The sequence below is a fragment of the Octopus bimaculoides genome, chromosome 19, assembly GCF_046866305.1.
Source record: "Octopus bimaculoides isolate indiv1 chromosome 19, ASM4686630v1, whole genome shotgun sequence".
In the NCBI taxonomy this organism is placed as follows: domain Eukaryota; kingdom Metazoa; phylum Mollusca; class Cephalopoda; order Octopoda; family Octopodidae; genus Octopus; species Octopus bimaculoides.
In genome coordinates, this window is record NC_142946.1 from 17,792,640 (window position 1) to 17,812,205 (window position 19,566).

Genomic DNA, 19,566 nt, shown 5'->3' on the forward strand with positions numbered 1-19,566 from the left:
TAGTCTTAAGTGTTAATATTATCACCTTAAATATTGCAGCATAATGTGAATAGTGAACCATTGACGCACAAATACTGAGCTATGTATATGAACGTACACAAGCACATGCGAGAATACTCTTAAAAGCGTTTTAAGTATATCCATTATATTTGCTTGTCTCACTGTTATGATAAAACTTGAAGCTTTGAAATTATTGAATGTATCCATGGCCACAGTTTATGAGATAAAGCTGATGAATGCAAATTCTACTTCTAAGAGATACTTCGAAAGCGATATAACTATGGAGATTACGATATTTACAGTGATTCATTAAGATTCATTTTCAAGTTAAGAATGTATTCTGTTTCATTCAACATAAACAGATATTATAAGAATTATGATTCAAAATACACAGATATGATAAGAAATATGATTCTAAATTTTAGTATAGGCAATTAGTTGCCCAATATATTACAATCAACGGAAAATTTCAGCGTATTAATCCCATCAAAAGTACCTGATGATTTTGCTGCTACTAACTGTAGTTCTCTATTCTACATCTACCTCTAATTCTTTATTTCTTCACAAGTCTTTTAATTTGTGCACCATTACACATGTTCTGGGTGATGTTTTCCATCCCTCAGTTCCACATGAAGACTTTCTTATTCCCCTGGGAAATTTTTGTCTCACACTCAAGGCAACAAATACGTTTCTCTTCTCAAATGTCATAAGACGGGCAACTATTCTAAATTATATAAAACCCGCTAGATGTTTTACACTTTCTCCAATGTATATGTATGACGACCCAGCTTGTATACCAAACACAGCACTTTTCTAAAAAAATATCAACTACCTCTCCGATGAACAAAGATATGAAGACATAGTTTGTCGATTCCTAAGGTGATACGACACTTTCATTTAAGCTTCACTCCAACAATGGCGTCAGTGCATGTGTTGTTGACATCTACCTCATCTTTCACCTTATTCACGTTAATATCAGCAAGAGACACATTAACATGTTTTATAACTCTGACTATGATTATGTTTCTGGTTTTAATTTTCAATGTTTAAACCCAATAACAATTTTTCGGTTATATCAATCTCTCACTTTTCAAACTGTAATCAGCATTCGTGGATGCATGCCAAAACGATATCTGCCAGCTTTACGGAAACCTTCATTCTTCCCCCACTCTAAAATACGTATTCAGCAATCGGCTCTCTGCTAAGAATGCATCTACATTTGCTACCCACTGTGTCCCGCACGGCATCATAAACCTGCTAAATATATTTAGGAAATTATTCTTTCCAAATACACAATGAACTCTATAAATATCATATAAAAACTAAGAGATAGAATAGGACATCGTTCTTGACAAATTCGCTTTCTTTACCCACATATATCTTTCGATATATGTGGGTTAGGGTTAGGGTTAGGGTTAGGGTTCGATATATCTCTCTCTGCAACTTATATATATATATATATATATATATATATATATATATATATATATATATATATATATATATATATATATATATATATATATATATATATATATATATATATATATATTTATATATATATATATATATATATATATATGTGTGTGTGTGTAACATGATACGTAATCCTAACAAGTCACCAAGTAATACCATTTTATTTTAAAAACATTTACAGGATCTTATCGTTTTCCTTTCTTTAGCTATTCTCCACAGTAATTATATTCGTAAAACTAAATCCACTGATTTAGTTTCCTATGACACTGACTGTTAGATTGTCACCATCATGAATATTGCTGGAAACAGTGAATTTGAATTGAACAGCTTCTAAGTATGAAACTTGCTCTGGAACACAACCGAGTGATATCAACATCACGTATCTCGTGACGGTGGATATGTATAAAACCATATATATGCAGCATGTACTGATAGAGCTTCAATGAAACGCAATCTGTGAAATATGGTGCCTTTTGGACCTGTCTTTTTCAACCATCCCACTTAAAAATATTTCAAATCATGCTTACACCTAACTCATACGCTACGTCCCTCGTTTAAATTCGAAAACGTCATTAACAAATTTACCTGAATACATCATGCCAAAATTGTTCTCTCTTCTGTAGTTCCCGGAATAAAAACTTGAGCAGCTTCCAAGATGGATTCATGCCAACTTTGTTTCCTACAACAAAATTAAAGCGTAATCATTGCGCATAAAAAAGAAGGTTAAATACGGTAGAAGTGCCTTCAAGAAGTTTCAAATTCTAGGCCTCTTTTGCACTGAAGATCACTCTTTGAACTGATATTCAAAGTATAAAATATTGCTTCACGTAGTTTGATATTCATTTACACGGTTAAATATTTTTAATTCACCATAAGATTAAAGTTTTCTACAATTTTCAAATGCAGCACTCAATTTTATTTCTGTATAATGATAACATCCACTGCCATGAATTCACTCACCTGAATTCACCAATCTCCTCCTTTCACAATGATTTATCCTCATTCGCCATAATATATTGTCTTAAAAGAATGATATTTTTATCATTTCTATTACTTTAGTACAGACCCGCCTGCTATTGGAGATTGCTTTGATTGAGTACACTCACTTTAGCCGTTACCTACTTTTTGTGTACACCACACCGGCAAACATCTAATCCAAGCTTTTCGTCCCTATACAATGAGATCATTAGCATTACCTATGGACATATATTTCCCTCAACCGTCCATTTACAATTGTACAATTGGTTGAATATTCGATTGGTTGTTAATATATGTAGAAGGATGCGAACTTCATCCGATTTAGCCAAATGAAAAAGATATAAACGTTAGATTATTGACTCTTGACAGAAATCAACATAATCCCTGCTACGAACATTTCTCTGCATTAATATTTGCCGGCGCTGACCACCACTACTTCTTTCCGAATCTAGATTTGTTTCCATATTTATTAATGTGTGTTTCATTTGACATGAAGAAGATTGCAGAAAAAATATAAAATGAATGCAAATGAAAATTTTCAAGATTCATGAGAAATATTTAAGGGAATTACTAGCTGAATTAAAGCGAAATATCTTTAATTGGGAATTGAAAACACGTCGCAGCATCTGTTTGTTGACTACGACTGATATATATTCCACATGGCATGCATTGAAAAACTTTTCTATCAGCCTATAGACAAAACTGACTACGTCTCAATTATGAAAAAGTGGACAGCAATGCAAAAAATAAATATATAACTATATTATCTGAAGAGTTAAACAAGTGAAGATGTAATAATCCAATGAAAGAAATAAACACAAAAAGGAAATAACTAATAATCAAGATGACACGTAGAAATATTTATAAGTGCCGCATTTAATTTAGCCTCAGAAAACAGAAATCTATTGAAAGAAAAGAAAAACGAAGGAAAAAGTATTGACAAACGAGGGATAGAAAAGGAAAAAAATAAATTAACATACAAGAAAATACATAAATATGCATGTATGTTTTAATGTAATTCTATCAATAATTAAAAAAAGAAATATATTAATGTATAAATAAGTTCTATATTGAAACTTAGAGAAGCAGAAAACAAACGAAACCAAAAATAATGTAGAGAAGGAGATAAACAAAATTATATAGGATATTAAAATCTAATTAATTATTTCAGCAATTCCCATCATACATGTCTTAGCAAAGATATCACGTAGCTCTCAGTAAATTGCAGGCCATTGTCATTCGATGGATGTATAGTGCCATCAATGTATAATTTCTAAAGACAGGGAAAGTGAAAGAGAGAAATAGCATGAATGGGCATTGCAAGCGTTATCGCTTTTCTAAAAGCTAAACATAATCTGTACATTATGCGAAGAATATGAATGCCATGCATTGAAAAGCATCAGATTATCTCATTCACACTACATTTGAGTTATTCTACTATTACAACTGCTGAAACTAATAAAAATCGAAAATATATATAAGTAAATGAATGAATAAATAAATAAGAATAGGAATAAAAACAGCAACATGGCAATAATAATAATATAAACAACAACAACAACAACAAAAACAACAACAACAGCAACAACAGCAACAACAACAACAACAATAATAATAATAATAATAATAATAATAATAATAATAATAATAATAACAGCGATGACGATGACAACGACGACGACGACGACGATGATGATGATGATGAAAATTTCTTTTGCTGGCCTAAAGGGCCAGGACGGTGAGGACATTATTCAAGCGTAGTACAAAGAAAAGCAGAAAACAGAAAACTGATATATTTACAAGTAATAAATAGATAATGATAATAGATATCAGTTACAATATAGAAAGATATATTAAAAAACAAGAAAACTACACCAGCAGTGGTTCATTCGGAGTACACACACACACGTAGTGAAGATGAAACTGTCACATCATATTAAAGTGTCTTGTAGTTCCTGCCGCATCGAGGGAAGTAGATTCTCGGTGTGTTTTGGTAGATAAAACACTTCACGGTGTAACACTATATATCAAAATTTCCCAGCGATATCGTTAACATGCGGATAACTTGGACTAGATCGATTGTTCGTAGCCTCAAAATGAACGTCACAGGTTAAGGTAAATTATCACGTATATCGTCAGACATGATATTATATCGTCGGCGCCACCACTGCTAGAGCTGTTGCCGTTGAATTACATGATGGTGATGATGAGAGGGAGGATGGAAATAATTCCTAAATGATAGACATGGCTACAAGTTCGTGGTAGTGTTAAGCCGAGCAAATTCAGCACATACTGCTCGAGCAGCCCCGGTCATTTCAATGGCAAAACGCAATGAGTCTAGTCTCATGAGTGCGTACAATACATTGCTCGAGGTATTTGTTGCTTTATCCTGTGCCTTGATTTTGTGTTCAAATATCGCCGAGGGGAAATGTTCGCTTCATCATTTAGGAAGACGATACAGCGTATCAATCAAGGTTGATTGCTTGAAAGAACTGTGAGAACATTAAGCTAGATGCTTGAGTTATTTCTTCTAGTGGGTTTGGTCTTGAGTTTAAATCCTGGCAAGGCTTAATTGCATTTTATGGCATTCCTCACTCGCCCTAGTATCAGAAAGTAGCAAATTACTTGTATTCAAGCAGACTACAATCTTTTACATTTCTTAAGTTTTCCTTTCGAGCCGTCTCAGTAAACGTCCAAGACTATCGCTTTCCCTCAGTTCGTAGCTTGGAAAAATAATCAGGGTAATCAGAGCGTCGGACAAAATACCTCTAGGTATTTTCAACGACATTATTTTGGGTTGAAATTCTAGCGGAGTTAATTTTGGTTTTCTTATTTTTCATGTAGAAACTGTTAAATATCCGTTAAATAATGGGGTCAATATATTTTGCTAAAGCCTTCCTTTAAATTTCTAGTCACGTGCAAACTTTAAAATAACTTTTTAACACCTTACTGTTATAATTCCTTTTTATAATTAATAAGAGTATTATTGATACAAATATTAATAATAAAATGTGTATTCTTATCACTGAGAAGCTCGCGTTTCCGACTGAACCGGAAGCCATTCTTCGGTATTTGATCCATTGTTTATGTCTATTGTGCAAATTTGTTCTTGTGATTCACTTTGTCTTCAAATTTCCGCAAATAATAATCATTATTCCATTCGCAAGAAGATCAAAAATAGATGATGCAACGTGATGTAAGTTCTTAGAAGTAATAAACCCATTTCTCAAAGTGCACAATATTAAGTACTGTAGTTCATAGTCGGATGTTATTAACGTGATACTTATGAAGAAATAGGTGCTGTGAACTTCTAATTATTTACACTGAATTGAGGAAAATCGAATAGGCCATAATCTGGTTACAGGGAAATTAACGCATCAGTCTAGCCGGGTAAAGATTTCAGAGATCGGTTTAGTGTACTAGTTGAGCAGAGAGTCGTGAGAGCTATCACTTTGCCCGTATGATGAGCGAAATCTGCAGCATAAACAACGAATAAGAGTTCCAACCAAGGAAAGTAATAACACATTTGTAGTAATTATCTAATGGCATATGGAGTCGCTTGAGATAAGCCAAATCAAATAAGAGCAGAGATGAACAAGAAATATTATCACTGCGCAACTTGAAGTATTAATTCAATAACTTCTACTATCAATACAAGTGGCCAACTGAAGCGAAAATTGGAAAATGGAAGAGATATTTTAACGTGTTGCACGAAACCAACACTGTATTTTAAAGAGCAGATATCCACATTCATTTGCAGTGCTGACGATAAAGTTTATGACACCAAAATTGGAATAACTATGTGGAGATTAGAAAATGAAAGACGCTATTAAAATGAAAAGGGTAGTATTAAGGAGAAGTAGGATGTATGAATTTCTTCTTTGGAAGAGGTGTTTTCACCCGTAGTGCCGGAATTACTCTGTTTACAGGGGGAATATGCGAAGATTAATGGGGCTGCTAAAAAAAGCAGAAGAGTACTGTGATTAATGGAGAAGAGACACTGGAGAAGCGTTTTGCACTCTAAAATGATTTAAAAAAACATACAGTCATTCATATAATGGCCCATTAATGCATAACGGGACACTGTCCAAATAAATATAGAGATTTTGTCGTTCAACTAACGGAGAAAATCTATAAGTCTGAAGTTGAAAAGTACAGGTACCGGATTAAAGTGTGTGAAGCGTAAATTGATTTGAATCAGAGATGAAATTGCTCCTCTCTTTTTATTCATGGCAAGAAGCTATTTATATCTTCATTTCTGCTTCAGATGGCCACAACTGTGATAACAGGAATACAATGCGGGCACAATAAGGATAGATACTTACTCCCAGGTAGTAACATAAATGATTTCTTCCAAATTAATTTTGCTTTTAAAATATTTCTTTGAAAGATTGTTTCTGGGTCTATAGCGTAGCTTTGCGGATAAATGTTTTTATTTAGGTACTAAATATTTAACGCGCTTTCCGGGCTTGATTTGTTGGTTGTTGTAGTTTCTTTATTGTTGCACCTGTACATGTTTATATTACTGTGGCCAATAGAGAATTATTAGTAGCAATATTCCAATTATTATCTGAAAAATGACACTGCTGTACAGTGAGATACTATTTAAGAAGATTATAAAATAAAGACTACAGAAATGTAAAAAAAAAACCCAAAAAACCAAGAAGCCGTAACCAAGACTCGTGTTTTATTAACTAATTTAATCCAATGATACACCATAGAAGAATGGAAGCGTACAAATTCCACATCCGTACACTCGCAGTCACATGAGCACTATTAGACAAAATGATTTATGAAAGTACGTTTGTCCGTCTGTCTCTCTCTGTCTTTCTCTCTCTCTCTTTATTTCTCCCTCTGTCTTTCTCTCTCGCCACCTCTCTCTCCACCTCTCTCTCTCCACCTCTCTCTCTCCACCTCTCTCTCTCTCTCTCTCTCTCTCTCTCTCTCTCTCTCTCTCTCAGAAGTCATATATATATATATTTTTTTTTACTATGATTTAAGTTCAAGTCGGTTACTAACAAAGCAACAAAACCTTTTGAGTTAACAGAGCTCCCAGCGTTTCTCAGTATGTAATTGAGTTGGTGCGTTGGTTGAATTGCCGATACATACAACCTAGAGTATGCATCTATTTACATAAGAATCGTATATGGAGAACTTTTGGAAAGTCTTACATTTCTTAGACCGTGAAACCGAATATTTCTAAGCTTTTGTGCAAATTTGTTTTGGCGCATAACCTAATACAACCATGATGACAAGAACAAAAGAGGATCCATAGTCAGGGTACAATATCTGTAACTTCCGCATTAATTCTCCACAAGGATTTGTTTGTTTTCCTGGTCACTTTGACTACATTCACAACTTCTGGGTAGCTAACATCAACATCAATGCAAAATATTATTTCATTATCCCATAGAACAATATCAGGTTGTTTATGTTTGCACCGTGCTGATATTTTCCTTTGAGGCATTCCACGAATATTCCTTGTTTTCAAAAATGTGAGTACCTGCTGGTTCTGACATGCATTTGATGTGTACGCCAGGGCAGTCATTCTTGTAGACAGCATTGTAAATATTATTTACATATATACTATGCCTCAGGGGCATGTATGTATGTATGTATGTATGTATGTATGTCTCTTCTATTTTTAAATCATAAATTTTCCACTGAGGAGGGAGCCGGTTTCAAACAAATATACTAGGCTCCATCTTTGAGATGTAGTTAAGACAGACAATTTTTCCATTTGGAACTTGATAAAAGTTCCATATTTTTACTGCTCCACTCAGAGATTGCATTTGTGATGTACGAATTAGCCGGTTGATTTCTCTTTCTGATTTCTCTTTCATTTTATCCAGTAAATTCTTTAAGAATTTACTAACGAATCCTAGAGTTCCAATTATTATTGGTATGAATATGAATTCGTAATCTGGATAAAGATGCGGGATGTTTCGAAGCAGTTCTCCATAGATATCCCAAATTTTGGGATCTGCACTGGTACTTCGAATGCATTGTGGGATATTGTTTTGTTGTAACAGGAGAATTCCGAATGCATTATCTTCCTAAGTCTGGTATAATATTCTCGGGTCATTGCATCTTTATTCACAGTGCCCTCATATGTTACGTTTGTATCTATGCCTAGGTACTTGAAACTTTCTATTTTTCGTGGAATGGGGGAGAAATAGAGACCTTTAATGTACAGGTTTTGGATTTGTGGGACTGACTTTGCTCGTCCTATAAACAAACATGACAAAAGTTCATGCCTTTATCAGCTGAAAATGTTATTAATTTCAGTTGTTTTTTGGCATAGTTAACACTTTTAACATAAATCCTCAAGTCGTCTACAAAGAAATTAAGAGTTGCATTGATATTTGTAGCAGTTTATGAACCTAGCATGTACTAATTCGTTTCCTGGAACTGAACCACAAAAGAAACGTTGCACACATTCTAAATAGAAACCAGATTATTAACAGACTGTCATAGCATTAATTGAAGAGTGCTAAATAACAAACGCTTCTTTCCTAATGATAAAACGTAATTTCTTCAAACATGTTTGACGTCACATGATGTTACGTGCCAGGCATCTTCTATACATTGAAAACATCAAACGATTGATGAAGGCCATGGAGTTAGCAGCCCACTATCTGTTAAAACTTGCAATGAGTTGTGCCGCAGTTGTTGGCCTTGGACAGATGTCATTCAGCCTTGTTTTGATTTTTATTAGGTTTAGGTCATATCTTAGAGCAGGCAGTGACAGAGTCAGATGTGCTGTTGCAGGAAGTGTGTTGTCAACCTGGAAGCATGGTCACTGGCGTTATCGAATTGGAACACGTGATTCTGATGACGGGCAAACTATGAGACAATGTGAGGCGGCAAAACCTGATTAATATAGTGATCAGCTGTTACTCGACTGACCCGGTCTTGGTCGATGTTTTAGAAGACCACTGGCTTCACATTGAGTGCAATCCCGCCACACAACCATCGGCATGACGTTTACACTTACACCAAATCCATCTTCCACAGAAATGCAATATCGACTTTCACCAGAGACAAGTACAACCCTCCACTATTGAAATCGCTAGGTCTGACAACTTCTAGCCAACTGCACATGTGCCCGTCGATTACGATCTGTGAGGATGGTTCCCCTAGCCGGACGTCGACAAGACAGATTGAAAGATCTCTGCCAAGGGCGAATTGTCTCAGCACAATGAGTCTGTGGGTAGTCCTTATGGTCTGCCTAGCTGATTCTGCTGTCCTCTAGAATCGGTCCTGCAACTATTGTCGGTGCAGGTGGCGATCTTCACGTGCCGTTGTGACGTTCGATTGGCCATTGCGTGGACGATTATCCGTACTCTTTGTGGTAGTGTATCGTACTCTCAGCCGCTCAATTGTCCGAATACCCGCATGAGGGCGTCCGATGGCTTTCTCCATCTGCTTTCGTGTCAGTTTTGGTATGCTTGCTGCGTTCAGGAAACGAATGACAGGCTGGTAAATTTGCGTGCCTTTCATACCTAATGAGTTAACGATTTGTTCATGCATCATACTTTTCATAAAGATGCGTTGGCGAATATAAATACAAAAAAAAAAACAAAAAACAATACGGATATGTAGAAATGACGAAAGTGTCAACACTGAGAAAACAAACTTATCTTGAAAAAAGAAAGGCACAAAAGATTATGAAAATATAGATAAAAGACAGATTCTTGCCACACCGTATAACTGTAGAATGTTGTGGTATTTCCTGCGTTACTATAAATTCTAGCATACCCAACTTTTTATCGTTAGATTAATTGTGATAAAGATAAGGTTGTTGGTTCTCGTGTTATATCAGGCTTATCTTTTCTAAATGCTTAAGCATTGTTTTAGATATACATTAAAACTGCCAGTAAGTTAGAGAATCATGGAGATGTCTTTATTATGTTGCGCATTTTCTTATAGATTTGTACTTTTCTAACATTCCATACTTTATACTGAATTTCTTTTGTAGTGACGTAGTAGTTTCTGACGCTAAATTAAGTATACGAGTTAAGTACTGGAGACGATCTAACCGACTTGACCCACCCCCCACAATTCTAGGCCTTGTGCCTATACCAGAAAGGATAATAATAATAATAATAATAATAATAATAATAATAATAATAATAATAATAATAATAATAATAATAATAATAATAATAATAATAATTGTCATCATCCTCGCAACACATGTCTGTGATTCTCCACCATTATTTCTGCTCGTGACCACTGAAGCACATATCAACTGCCACTAAAAGACATGCTCAACTGGTTAAGGTCAAGCAACTGACAAGCAAATCTGTGTTACTGAGCAGAATATTTGCTGTAGCCCATCTTTTATACCATGACAAAAAGATGTACATTATACCACCTCGAATCAGTGAAGGACACAAGCTATGTGAGACACTGCCTGGTATCATTATTATTATTATTATTATTATTATTATTATAGCTACTACTACTACTACTACTACTACTACTACTACTACTACTACTACTACTACTACTATTTTTTGAGTGAGAGAGCTGGTAGAGACCATAGCATGCCGGTCGAAATGTTTAGCCGTATTTCGTCTGTCTATACGTTCTGAGGTCAATTTCCGCCGAGGTCGACATTTTCTTGCATCCATTTCTTCACACTTAAGCTAATTGGTTTTCTTATGTCCTCTGCTATACTGAATATGCTCAGACATTCACTTATCTATGAGAGAGGGATCATGTCATATGATTTCGTAATATCAGCTGAATATCAGTCTTCAGCTGATATTAACTCCCTTCCACATTTCATTTTAGGTAAGTATAATCTTGCTACCCTTGCCCTTGTATGGAGTACTCCATTCACTGAATTCCTTCGTAGTTCTTCTGTCTAGCTTTGCTAATTCAGTTTTTGTCCAATGTACAAAAGCTGCTGAGTATCTAAGTAATGATACTGCCCAAATATTTACAGCCTTCATTTAGCTTTGACATCATTAGCTTCCTCAGCCTTCTGATGTACTCCTCAATTTTCGTTTTCATTTCTAAAGTTTGTACTGTCAGATTATACTTATAACTCTCTTCTCATTTCAATGATTTTAATATCTGACCATCTAGTAATTGGGTGCCTTCGTTTTTGGCTACCTGTGCCCTTCTCGTGACTAATGTTGCACACTTATCTGTGCCAAAGTCCATGCCTATATCTTCGTTGAATTGCCCTACAGTCTGTATTATGGAATCTGTTTTCTTTGTCATTCTTACTAAGTATCTGATCATCTATGTAAAGCAAATGGTTATTTTTTCCTTGCTATTTCTTAATAGTTACCCTGTCGTTGCCTTCCTTAATACTAAACTGAGGGGGATCAATAATAAGATAAATCTTAAAGGGACAACGAGTCCACCTAGAAAATTCCTCTTTTAATATTACCTTTTCCTAACACTGTGTCACCTGAGTAGAGACCTACTTAACATTTCTTCATACTTAAGCTAATTAATTCTCTTATGTTGTCTACTATACTGAATATGCTCAGACATTCACTTATCTATGAGAGAGGGATCATGTCAGAGGATTTCACATAATCTACCAAAGCTATTGTTAAATTTTTCTTTCTAGCTTTTACTTCATTTAGAACTGATTTCTCTATGGATAATAAATCACGTTTTCCTTTATCCTTCTTCCTGCAACTCTTATGGATTTCTGGCAGTAAATTCTGGTTGTCAAGGTGCTCGTAAATGCTTTCTGAAGACATTCCTATTAACAGCTTCCACACTAAAGGTAAAACATGATTGGTCTATAGTTGCTAGCTGTATTTCCCTTGCTCTTATCTTTCATAATGAGTATGGACCTCCCTCTAGTCATCCGACCCATATTATTCCTCCACCAAGGCGATCCTGAAATTGTTCTCTCAGCCTCCTATATGAACTACTAAATTTCTGTAGCCAATACCCCTTAGATCTGGCTGCTTTTCACTCACTATTTCTTCACTCATTTTCCTAAAGCATACTGCCTCTCCTTTATGATTGACTAGCTTAACCAAAATATTACTCTACAACTTTCTATTACATCATTTGCTGCACCTTTCTGCTGGTGGTGTGGTATGTGCTGCACATTCTTTGCGGGGTGGGGCTATTGCATTGTATCAGTATGTTTTGTTATGGGGTTTGCTTTCAGTCTTCTGTTGTATTAGTGTTTGTATTGTGTGTTGTTTGTGCAGCGCAGGTTGCGTTATTTTGTCGGGCATCGATCTCAAATGGCACATGTGGGCTGTGTTAATTTTGTTGAGTATTTACGGTATGAGTTTATTCCTGTATGTTTTTGAAGGAGTGTTGTATAGTAGTATCTGTAATTATTATTATTATTATTATTATTATTATTATTATTATTATTATTATTAGAACCCGAATGTTAATTTCGTTCGTAACATATACTGTCAAAGCAACCTGATCAGATTGCAAAGAATGGTTGCCAACAACCAAAATTAGGGAAACAAATGATGCCATCATGTTACCCCCAAGATATTAGTACGCGTGAATTCCGAAATAGATTGGCCTTCAAACTGAGTCAAAGAAAGGCAACAATTATCAGAGTAGAAAATTTAGATACTTTCCGAAAACTGATGTTTTAAAATGAGATATTAGAATAATTGAGTGAGAAAATTTTGGCGAAATTCAGTCCTTTTTTCTTGTATTTAAATATATAATTTATATCATTATTTAATTGAACGCCAAGTAAGTTTCCATATATATATATATATATATATATATATATATATATATAAATGTGTGTGTGTGTGTGTGTGTGTGTGTGTGTGTGTGTGTGTGTGTGTGTTTGTGTGTGTGTGCGGGCCCTTGTGTATATGCTTTTGCATCTGCGTTTGTACACCAACCCCGCGCTGCTCCCGCTGTTTGTGTGTTTACATACTTGTAATTTAACGGTTCGACAAGAGAGGCAAATAGAATATGAACTAGGTTGTAAAAATAACGCCTGGCGGTCATTTGTTCTACTAAAACCTTTCAGAACGGTTATCCAGCATGATCGCTGTTAAATGAGTGAAACACGTAATAGATAAAAGATGAAAAGACACGAAGCATTTTGAATTCGGACAGAATGAATAAATTGGCAAACGAAAAGATGACGTGGAATCCAATCTGCTCAAGTATAAACGGATGCTCGATCTAACGAAGAAACTGCTACGCAGTTGCATGAGTAAATGATAATACAAGTGCTATTTCTTCCAGATCACACCCTGACTCTTTAATAAAGAAAGGTGTATTAGATGATATATTATTGATACACTATATCTGAAAAATGAAAATGGTTGCTGCTCTTAATTTAGATGCTTTTTAACATAGGTCTGATCAATCATGGCTGAGATAAATCTGATCAATACGTACAATAACAAGATAAGGAAATAGAATTTCATAAACCCAAAAGATCGGAAATTTGGCTTCTACAAGGCAACAAGAGTTCTGTAACCAACCACGCTTCCTTTTACATTAATTGCACAGATATCTCATAAAAGATATTATTTCTTTTGACATAAAATATAAATTTTATACGAATAGAGATATGGTAGATTAGTGGGGAAAGTACATCCGATTCATCTACTTTTTACAACAATGGCAAATCTCTGTTTCATTATCAAAACAGTCGAGACTACATGGAGATAATTTGTATTTAGTATGAAAATATTTCGGGCAAAACTATGTTTCTCATCTACGTTAGATCGTCTTACAACCATGTGATTTGATGTTGCGGCTCAATGCAAGCCATCTTGAAATAGATTGTTCTGGTATAAAGAAGGGCAACACGATGCATTGAAATTATTTGTATACATGATCTGATCAATAAGTATCCGGACGGTTACCATAGTAATGAAGCTAAAGTAAGCTGAGTAAAGCCGCTTCACACATATTGATCTTAAACTCCGCTGTCCTCGCACACTAAGTTTTAACATTGTAGGCCATTTCCGTTGTTTACAGCAATGTTTCGGAGGAAGGTGTGTAGCGTGTAATAGTCGCATTGAACATGAAAGAGAAATGTGAGCAGAGAATCTGCATCAAATCTTGTCAAAAGACTGGTGATACCTGCTCAGAGGCCTACGCAAAGTTTTCATCGTTCTCGACACAATCAAGGAGATTTTGTGCAATTGGAGTGTCTTTTCGGACAGCTGAAAACCTTTTAGACGCAAACTTAGCAGACACGCGCCTTATGCCGAGATCTTCAGTGATAGTGGATTGAACCGAACCATAACTAATCTGCACATCCTCTGATAACTCACGGATGGGGATTTGACAATCTCCCTTTAGAGCTGCTCGCATATCTGCGAAGTTTTTCTCAATTTGCTGGTTGCGTGTCTCCCAGAATGTTCGACGATATCCACATTTTTTCGGCCACTTTCAAAACGTCCGAACAACTCGTACTCATGGATGCAGCACATACACACTTGTCTATAAATTTTCTGCAACTTTGCGTAGGACACTTATCAGGTATCACCATGACAACTCACGGCCAATGCGACGATCACACGCTACACACCTTCCTCCCAAGCACTGCTGTAGATAGCTAAAATGACCTGGAACGTTAAAACTTAGTGCGCAACAGAATTTCATGTCAGTCTTTGCCAAGCGGCTTTAATGTAGGTGCTTGAGCTTCGTTACTATGGTAACAGTGCGGATACTTATTGATCGGATCATGTATTTGATAAATGGAAACAGTACATGAGCTGTCTTATATATGTGTGTGTGTGTTTGTATGTGCGTGTGAGTATGGACGTGTACGTGTGTGTGTGTGCGTGTGTGTGTGTGTGTGTGTGTGTGGGTGGGTGGGTGTGTGTGTGCGCGTGTGTTTCTGCCTGCGTGTGTATGTATATATATACATATAGGCGAAATTCTGGTTTAAGCAACCCCATATAATCCTCTGTAAATGTTTACTATTTTTTTTTAATTCTCAGTTAACTTCTGTGTATTTGTTCTACCCACGGGGATTCATAAGATTATGTCAAAACAAATTTCTTTAAAGCTTTCTGAGCCCTTCACTAAATTTGAAACTTCCACTCTTTTTCAATTCTTTTTAGAAATCAGAGTTTAAAATACAGACGGTCCTAAAAAACTGAGCAATTATTAAGATCTTGAAATAGAAATTCGCAAAATGTGGAACCTCAAGACTAAAACAATGCCTGTTGTCATAGGTGCATTATAAATAATAGCAGAAGGTGCTGATTCCTAACTAGTTTTGATATCAGGAAACCTCAAGATGGCAGAAATTCAAAAGACAATGCTCAGGAAAACTGCCCATATCCTATGTAAAAGGCTGTCGATGTGATATAAAAAGAAATCAAAGCAAACTCATAATGCTCTTATGTGTTCTTAAACATTCTCTAGAACAATACTATGTGCAAAACCAAGTATGTGACACGAGAGGCATAAGACCAACTTGAACTTTTAACTTGTTGTCTCTTGAGGTCTCTAGGTGTGACTTTAAGGCAACTTGTACAAATACAAAGCAAAGGTCAAACAATAATAGTAATAATAATAATAATAATAATAATAATAATAATAATAATAATAATAATAATCGCAAGACCAAGCTTGGGCCACGAACTGGAGGGATAACCTTAGGAATTAGCCAGTGTATCCGCTGTGCACCATAAGCAATAGAGAAAATGAAACTATTGCGCATATCACTAACGAATACACTACACTTGCCCCAAACCATTAGGAGTTGTGGCGACACGACCAGGTATCAAAAGTACTACACTGGAAACTGTGCGAAAAGTTGTGTGTAGAGAGAGGCAAGATGTGGTATGAGTACAAATCCCAGAGTGACGGAGTCGGAGACGAGGAAAATCCTTTGGGATTTCACAATCCAAACACATCAGATGCTACATCATAACAGTGGTGGTAAATAAGGTGCAACGTATATTCTATATAGTTGATGTTACATGCCCCTTTGACGCACGATTAGTCAAGAAGGAAAGCGAAAACATAGATACAACCAACTGAAGTACAAAATAGCCCAGCTATGGAAATTTAAGGAGGTGTAGACGGTGCTAATTATTGCCGTGTCCTTGGGAACAGTTTCAGAAGACATTAAGAGGAATATAAATGAAAATCGAATAAAGTGCTCAGTAGAACTGTTACAAATCTTGCGCCTCCTTGGTACGGCCAAAATATTCAGGAGAGTATTAGACAGCTGAAAAGAACGAACGGTGGGCTGCAAGTAGTGAGCCTGCTGAGCATGCAAGACCTCAGGAGCGCCAAGAAACCGTATTAATAACAATGATAATAACAAAAACGACGACGACGACAACAACAACAACGACAACAACAATAATAATAATAGTTGGTGTTCCTTAATGCATTCTTTCGATATGGTACTTCATTTCATCCGCTATTGAAGGATGGAATACAAATTTGATCCTTGCGACTTCGAAATCGTATCAGAACGACACAAGTTTCTTTAAAGGTCATACTTGCCTGTAATAATACTAAGTACATAGGGAATGTTTTACTATTATATTTTACAGCAGAAAAAAGAAATGTAATATATTCCAGCATTAGAACATCGAAATGTGGATACCCCCATTTAGTAGATTACTGTATTTTGTACAGAATACACTCAGTTTACCATCATAAACTTAGAACTAAACACACACATAGACATAGCTATACCCTCTCTTTCTCTCAAGCATACACATTCACACAAGCACGCGCACAGACATCAATACAGAAATGCAAGAAAAAGAGCTCAGCAACAATTCAATGTATTATATTTTACAGAAAACATTCATTTCCTAGTCATATTGGTTAACAGCACAGAAAGCAAATTAAGATGATGAGAAAAAAAATTCCTTCTCCGAAAGAAAATACAAAGAGCAGAAACAGTTATAAAGGTATGCAACATTGATATGGTCTTTCATTATCTTATTTATCCGCTTATTTTTTTCCCGATATATATGGAAAATTCAAAAGAATATTTAAACAAAATGCATTTTTCATATCTATACTGAGGATTTTGACCTCAACGGATGCAACAAAGATTTTACTTCGCAAATAAAACATGTTATATACACAGTACAGCGAAAAGATACTTAACATAAGTTGTTATATCGATGTTACTCAAGAGCTAAAAAGATACGCTATAGAAACATATGTTCCATTAGGAGACCAACAGTGTTTTATTTCTGTTCTGAAAACAACACACTCAAGTACACACGCACACAAACTCACACACACACACACACACACACTTATACAGACATAGACAAACGTATATAAATATGTAAAGATATAGGCACATATGTATGCACATGCGTATGCGTATATTTATTGATATATATGCTTACATACATTTGTATGAGTATACTACACACAGACAAACATGCACTCATGCACGCATATATATATATATATATATATATATATATATATATATATATATATATATGCTTTTTATCTTTAGATTATATAAACATTGCACAAAAATACATCAGTGGATCAACTCACAAACAAAATACAGAGCGAACTGCGTAGGTCATAATATTTAAACAAAAGGCAACATACATGCCAACACATGCCAACACAAGCCGTATGAAAACACAGACACGCAGTATGCACAGACAAGTAATTTCGGGTGCAGGCACACACCCACATATACACGTAGGTCTGTGTATTTCTGTATGTATGTATATGTGTATGCGTGTGTGCACGTGTGTGTACTATATGTATAAGATATAGAGAAAAAACACATACTAGTATCTAATTATATGCTCATACATACACATACACACACACACATACACACCCACACACACACACACACACACACACACACATACACACACACACACATATATATATATATATATATATATATATATATATATATATATATATATATATATGTCTGTGTTTGTGAGAGTTTATATACATATATATATATATATATATATAAACACACACACACCTGATATCAAAATAGCTAAATTCAGTGACTAACGAAACATATGTTGCACAATGCATACACAAAAGTAGACGCCTATGTCTTTATATATATATATATATATATATATATATATATATATATATATATATATATAGATTTAATCAAATTGATTCACTAGACTATTGAACGGCAACATAGTCAAGATGGTATGTTTTCTTCTCTTACTCTTTTCTGCACACATCTACAAAATGATATTCCATTATGCAGCTGAGGAGTACATTTTTCATTGTACATTCTATGTAATGTTCTCACTACATGAATAAATTGAGCTTGTACGAAACGTACGTACTGCTATAACCTATTGAACTTTTGTTGCTTTGCTTCAGATACACACACACACACACACACACACACACACACACATATATATATATATATATATATATATATATATATATTTATATATATATATATATATATATATATATATATATATATTTATATATATATATATATATATATATATATATATATATATATATATATATATATATATATATATATATATATATATGTATGTATATATGTATTGTGTATATATATATATATATATATATATATATATATATATATATATATATATATATATATATATATATATATATATATATATATATATATATATATATATATATATATATATATATATATATATATATATATATATATATATATATGTATATATATATATATATATATATATATATATATATATATATATTATAACCTTATGGACTAGATTGGCATCATGTATATATATACATATATGTGTCTCTCTTTATATATTTGCAAAGTATAGTTATTTTATGGATTGCTTAAGTTCATACTGATATGCACACCTGAAGGATGTTTCGGGAATATGTATAGAATTTTCAGTGATAAATTATCTTTTTAAAAACTCAGAACAATCTATAGATGTTTCAGGGATTTCTGAATTTGCATAAGGTAACACGTACTTGGATATATTGTAAATCTATGAAAATTTCGTTACATTCTCTTTCTTTGTACACGTAGTTTTCAACCCCTGCACGTTTGAACGTGTTATATTATGCATATATGTCTCAGGATTCATCATAATCGTGGCAATGTGCGTTTATGAATTTATATATGTGCATGCCTGCGGA